Below are 7609 nucleotides of genomic sequence, written 5' to 3' on the forward strand. Positions count from 1 at the left end.
TACGTGAAGTAATAAATGTTTAACATAATAAACCATCAGTCCAAGAAAAGGTTGGAAAATAGTTACTATAAGATCAGTTGGGGACAAGAGTGTGATTACACATGAACAAATTCTGACCAACAGAACAGATATCTCGCTACCTAAAAAAAAAAAAAGAATAGAATTATTGCTTTTCCCAAAATACATAAATACAAAGTATATGTCGAATACAAAGAAGAAATCTCTTTGGGATTCCAAAAGTCAGTTCTCTAGCTCACATAAAAGCTGGATTGTTTTTATCCCTTTACACCAAATAAATGTACCATAAATGCTAGTTGGGAAGGAAAGCAAGAAAACTTAATAAATAATCTTTTTTACATAAAAAGTAAATGCTTTTTTAAAAAAGTTAATAATTTGATTGTAGGCCATAAATAGTCACTTAACAAATAAAATCATTTAAATTTTAAAAGTAAATCTGAGTCCTATTTTATACTCAAGAGCATTATTCAAGTCACGAGTGTAGTTTTAAATTTGAGTGTAAGTGAAATGGTATTTCATAAGTGCCAACTAGACTTCTCTGCTATACCTTTAAACAAAATGGACACATTATTTTAGGTTAATTGCTTGAGATAGTCTCACTTTGAAATCCCATATCAATAGTTCTGTGATCATTTCAATTCAGAATGTTTGCTAAAAATTACATATATCGCTGTCACCTACTCAAAGGTCAAATATTCTTTTTAAGGTACCATTACAACTTGAAACAAATTCTGATGGCTCTGATTGTAGCGATTCTCTTTAACTGTACCTGAAAAGTAACTCATGGCCTTTTCTTAATTTGTTGGATTTTAAAATAAGTTAATTTTTAAAATTTTAATCATGTCATGTGGTGTTAAAAATATGCAAAGGTTCTACAGCAATTCATACACAAGTTATATACCTATCTTCACTCTTCACTTTTCTTTGCCAGGTAAATTATTACTTGAGCTTCTTGCTATCATAGGAAACTTGTAATTTCACAAAACACGCAATGTACAATGTTAGGGAACTGAAACTTGGTGACTTCAGATGAGTGGGTATATTTGAATTGGCAAGTTTTAAACTAACGTAGTCTCTAGAAAGTGTTTATTTGATTTTGCAGGCCTCTAAGTACAGACTTCTGAGTTAGCATGAGTCTTAACATTTTGATACCATGAGCAAGGACTATCTTTTTTACTTGTTTTATTGACTCAGCACCAGAATAAAATGTTGATAGTGCATAGATTCGAATACTTTCAGCAGCAAGTGACAGGAAACCCAGCTCAAGCTAGCTTAAATAATCACATATTTATTGGCTTACTTAGCTAGAAAAAGAGAAGGCAGAGAGGTGTTAGAGGTGACAATCCTGTCACCTGCCAGAGTTCTTTTTCCTACTCTAAATAGAAGCTTCATTTTCAGGGTAATAGCAAAAGAGTTGCAGAAGAATCATGACAATGTCTAGAGAGAAGGTTGCTCTGAGAATCTCTCTCATTGTGATGATGTCTTTCTCAGATGCCCCTTGAAAACCCCTTTCACATTAGCTGGGTCACATGGCATCTCCTGCATCCATGACTTGCTCTAGAGATGGGGTTAGCTTTAGATGCACCAGAACCACCCAATAAAGCTGACCTGGAGTGACTGAGGTCAGGTTCTCCTGAGGCCCATGAAAGGTATGGCGAAGGGGCAGATACTTGAGTACAGTTTAGGTATTATCGGAAGGAAGAGAGAAATGAATGCTTGTAGGCAGCAGAAATGTCTGTTTCAAGTAGTGGTTGGTGATCATGTATGAAATATAGCCCTCCAAAAATCAAAAGCAAATAAAAAAATTGAGGGAGCAATACTCTTCCATATATACAGAATTTTTATTCTGCAGCTTTAGAGTTTTTCAGTCAGGAGATTTTTGCAATCCTGTCTTTCAAATTCATGGTGTGTTTTCAGCCTCTTTGCAAAAAAGAATTATATACCAGCTTGGCCACTCTGTGGCTGCTGTTTTTTAAGTCAGGCTATAACTTTGGAAATAGTATCAGATATTTTATTTGCCTGCCGCGTTTGTTACTGTTCATTTCAGATTATGTTTTTTTCTAATGTGTTCTTCAGCCAGACTTTAACAAGCACTATCCTTACGCAAGGTACTTTTTACACATCTTTCATATATTATTGGCACATATGTAGTTCATGAATTTGGTGGAGGAGATAGAGTTTAAGGCGAATATGCTGGGCTATCTGATAAAACGATTTGTTTGGAGTGAGGGATTAATTAGAACAAAATAGGAGCTATGCAAACCCTTGTTATATTACATTTTCCATTTATATTAAATCTTGACTATGTTCCTAGACTAGCTATATTCAAGCATCTGACTAATATTCTTGCTTCACTTGCCATTTGATTCAAATGTGATCATAATTGATGCTTATAAACCCAATAATGTGGTTAGAGACTCATCTCTTATAACCAGCTAGGAAAAATTCCTGAGCCTTATAAAGCTATCTCCTCATTTATAAAAAAGAAAGAAAAACTACCTCACTGAATTGTGGGAAGATTTAAATGCGATGAACTGTGTAAAATCATGGAGCAATGTTTGACATAGAGTAGGCCCTCCATAAAGGTTAAGCAACTTCTGGAAAAGGCCTGTTGCTGGAGTGTCCCAATTAAAGAAGTTAACCTTCAAAGGAAATGAAGCGTATAAATACAAATCCTTTAATCTTATAGTATTGCAAGATTATTTGTTTGTTTTAGTGACGGGCAAGAGTAAAGAATATATAAATTGGTATAGTTTCAAATTCCCAAAAATACATAAAGAGAAAGGTAGACATCTTTAAAAATTTTTTCTAACCGAACACAAACATGTGTATCTACTATGGCCTATTCCACAAACCCAGAGGGAAAAAAAATTATGCATATCTCTTATTTGGTTCCTGTTAATCCACTGGGTCGTCTTTGGTTACCTGCATCCCTCCCTAAATGCCACAGCTCTTGTCAGACACCCTCTACAAATAGCCACCCTCAGAGTTCTGGTCACTTCTCCCTTTCCTTCAGACCGGGAACAGGTAATGGTTCTCTGCTGTTGCTAGTTCTGAAGTTCTACATAATCCTTATTTTTGGTTTCTTTAAACACTCCCACAGTTTTAAAAATAATCCTTTGAATCAGTTGGAGTTTACCCTCTATTTTCTTCAGAGATCCTGACTGAAACAAGTAAATAAGGACGCAAGCCAGGTTCTCCAAAATAGGAACTCCTACAGGTGAAACCACATTTCATTTTGTGGGTAGCATTTCCTCTAAGCACCCCTGGAATCAGAAGGAGGATAGGGAGCTGTGAAGGGTATTCCAGGCTACAGACCCACTAGGCCCGCATAGGAGTGAACGAGCCTTCACGTGGTTCCCACCCCGGCCTCCACGTCTTCCACCTGGGACTCCAGGTGTAGTGGATTAGAGACCCTGCTGTACCCCATCTGAATTCCTGACCCACAGAAACCATGAGACAGAAACACTTATTATTGTTGCTTTAAGCCACTGCACTTCGAAGCACCCTGTTACACAGCAACAGATAACTACTACGCTTGTCCTCTCCAGCGTCTGTCCTCTGAGGAGCTCCCAACCTCTTCCTCTTTTTCACTGTCCATCATCTCTGACACCTGTGAGAATAGGCAGCGCCAGCGCTCACTGACCCTAATGACACAGCAGACCAGGGTGGCTCATTTCTCCTGTTCTCTAAGCCTTTCCTGACAAGACTTCACAACATAACACAGTGGTAAAGAGTGCACACCCTCTAGCTGAACTGTGTGCCTTCAAGTATGAGCTCTGCCACTTACTAGCAGTAAGCCCTTGAACCAATTATATAACCTCTACATACCCCAGTGTCTGCATCTGTAAAATGGCGATAATAATAGCACATGGTTGATAAGGTTATTAGGATTAAACAAATTATTATTTGTATATTGTTCCAGAGTGCCTGGAATATAGAAAGTGTATATTTTATAGAATATAAAATAATATAAAACATATATACTATATAATATAAATATGTTATAGTTATAATTATATCTATATATAGATTACATACATATATAGATTCTATCAATATAATATTATATAGATACGTAGTCTATATAGACTATATAATATCTATCTAATTAGATATATCTAATATATATATCTAATCTATAGATTATATTGATAGTATCTATATATAGATATAATTATATCTATAATTATATATTAAAGATATATAATATATATAATATAAATAAAAGAATATAAAATAAGACAGTATGCCAGAAAATGACCAATTTCCCCACAAAGCAACAATGGGAAGACTCACTGAATCCAGAAAACCTAAATAAAGGATGGCCTGAAAAACCTGGTCTCTTCTAAAATATTCTAAAGTATTTTGTTAAGGGTAACATGCTAATTACCTGATATGAATATACACACATATGCTTGTGCTAATTTGTCTCTGGCTTTCTAAAGCATAATTTTGGACGTCCTTAACATAGACTGTTAGCTTTCTCCTCTGTTCTTTAATAAATCTTGAGATATGTACATCAGGTCTGGTATATAAGCCAAGATCCTGACAGGAAACACATGACATTCTCAAACTGGGTAATTCAGGAGAATTTAATTAAGGGACATTTTTGAAAGGTGGACAAGATTTCTAAAAGTCAATAACAAAAGATAGTACAGTTAGAAATGGCAGGGAGCCATTACCTCCCATAGGCGGTAAGGCAAGAGTAGTTCTCTGGAGAGGGCTGTCTTGAAGAGATTTTGGCAGAGGGACACAGCCAACCAGGGCTGACCCAGTTGGGAGGTTACCAGGTGTTTGGTTATTTATTGCTGTGAAACAATAATCATGTATTGTACTCACAATATTGTGGGTCACTAACTCTGGCAGGGCACAGCAGAAATGGATTATTTTTGCTTCACAAAAGCCTGGAGTCTCAGCTGGGGTGGTTTGAACAGCTGGAGATGTTTGAGACAGCTCAACAAGGGTCATATATCTGGGGCCTCAGTACGGTTGTTGGCTGAGTTCCTTCATTCTTCTCTATGATATATCTGCTGGGATTGCAACGTCCTCCAAGATGTTGTCTTCACTCACGTATCTGCCTTGGAAGGCTGGAACAGCTAGGGGATGGCCAGCTTCGCTCTCTCTCCATGATCTCTCCCTATGGCTTCCTCCAGCAGGGAAGTCTCAGGGTAGTCGACTTCTGACAAGACAGCTCAGAGCTCCAAGAGTGAGGGCTCCAGGAGACCTAGGTAGTAGGGGCTGCAAGGCTTCTTGTGATGTCCTAGCCTTAGAAGTCTCAAAATGTTACTTCCACTACATGCGATTGTTCAAGCAAGTTACTTAGGCCAGCTCTGATTAAAGGGGAGAGGGGAATTAGACTGCACTCGTCAAATCTTCAACTGGAGAAATAGCACAAAAACCCTTGACAGCATGTTTAGTTTAGCATATCAGGTTATTAAAGATTCTGAGCTCATTTCCTCCTGGCCTGCCATCTCTTGCTGATGCTCTCTATAAACCAAGACAACCAATACCCAGAGGGCAAAGGAGCTTGTTTTTTTTAATCCTACTAAAATTTAAAAATTTGAGAAAATTTACAAATTTATAAATATACAAATTTATATTATTATACTTTTATAATCACATGTCATATATTTATTGTTTGTTAATATTGGGTTGGTCAAAACATTCATTCGGTTAGTGAATATGTTGTTCAATAAAGTGCTTTGTGAAAATGAAAAATGTCTTTTAGTTTTACTTAAAACCAAATGAACTTTTTGGCCAACACAATACATTCTTATATTCATATTATTTTCTTAATTGAAATATAGTTAATTGACAATGTTGTGTTAGTTTCGGGTGTACAGCAAAGTGATTCAGTTTTATATATATATATGTGTATACAAACACACACACATATATATGCTTTTTTCAGATTCTTTTCCCTTATAGGTTATTACAAAATACTGAGTATAGTTCCCTGTGCTACACAGTAGGTCCTTGTTGGTTATCTATTTTATATATAGCAGTGTGTATATGTTAATCCCAGATTCCTAATTTATCCCACCCTCCCCCCTTTCCACTTTGGTAACCATCAGTTTGCTTTCCATGTCTGTGGGTCTATTTCTGTTTTGTCAATAAATTCCTTTGTACCATTTTTTTAGATTCCACATATAAGTAATAGCATATATTCATCTTTGTCTGACTTACTTCACTTAGTATGATCATCTCTAGGTCCATCCATGTTGCTTCAAATGGTATTATTTCATTCTATTTTATGGCTAATATTCCATTGTATATATGTACCACATCTTCTTTATCCATTCATCTGTCGATGGACATGTAGGTAGTTTCCATGTCTTGGCTATTGTAAATAGTGCTGCAATGAACATTGGGGTGCATGTATCTTTTTGGGTTATAGTTTTCTCCAGATATATGCTCAGGAGTGGGATTGCAGGATCATATGGTAGCTCTGTTTTTAGTTTTTTAAGGAACTTCCATACTGTTCTCCATAGTGACTGTACCAATTTACATTCCCATGAACAGTGTAGGAGGGTTCCTTTTTCTCCACATTCTCTCCAGCATTTATTGTTTGTAGACTTTTTGATGATGGCCATTCTGACCGGAGTGAAGTGGTACCTCATTGTAGTTTTCATTTGCATTTCTCTAATAATTAGCAAAGATGCTGAGCATCTTTTCATGTGCCTGTTGGCCATCTGTATGTCTTCTTTGGAGAAATTTCTATTTAGGCCTTCTGCCCATTTTTTGATTGGGTTGTTTGTTTTTTTGATATTGAGCTGTATGAGCTGTTTGTGTATTTTGGAAATTAATTTCTTGTTGGTCTCATTGTTTGCAAATATTTTCTCTCATTCTGTGGGTTGTCTTTTTGTTTTGTTTATGGTTTTCTTTGCTGTGCAAAAGCTTTTAAGTTTAATTAGGTCCCATTTGTTTATTATTGTTATCTCCATTACTCTAGGAGACAGATCCAAAAAGATATTACTGCAATTTATGTCCGAGTGTCCTGCCTGTGTTTTTCTCTAGGAGTTTTATAGTATCCGGTCTGACATTTAGGTCTTTGGTCCATTTTGAGTTTATTTTTTGTATGTGGTGTTAGAGAATGTTCTAATTTCATTCTTTTACATGTAACTGTCCGGTTTTCCCAGCACCACTTATTGAAGAGACTGTCTGTTCTCCAGTGTATATTCTTGGCTCCAGAGGAGCTTGTTTATGTAGTCTTTATAGGTCAGTCTTCTAGGAACAGAGTAGGACCTGAAGGAACAAACAGAAGATATCCAGCATATCCAATGACTCTCCAAACCCTCAAAAAGGCTTTCAAGCACTGTGCTAGAGTTATATAGGAGTTTGTTCTTGAGAACATGGGAATGACCAAGAGGAGAGAATCATATAAGCCCTTCATTGCATTTGTATTTCCTATTATTGTACCTTTCATTCTTCCAGTCTTAATCTGTGTTCATATAGAAGTGTTCTTTGGTGTGGGCTAGAATTTCATTCCCTACATACCGTCAATTACGGTACTGCAGTTTCCCATCTACAGGGAAAAAATAGACTTACCTCCAACTGGAATCCCACCATTGGAATATTCTTGCAAATC

The sequence above is a fragment of the Hippopotamus amphibius genome, chromosome 13 (genome assembly GCF_030028045.1).
Source record: "Hippopotamus amphibius kiboko isolate mHipAmp2 chromosome 13, mHipAmp2.hap2, whole genome shotgun sequence".
Classification (NCBI taxonomy): Eukaryota; Metazoa; Chordata; class Mammalia; order Artiodactyla; family Hippopotamidae; genus Hippopotamus; species Hippopotamus amphibius.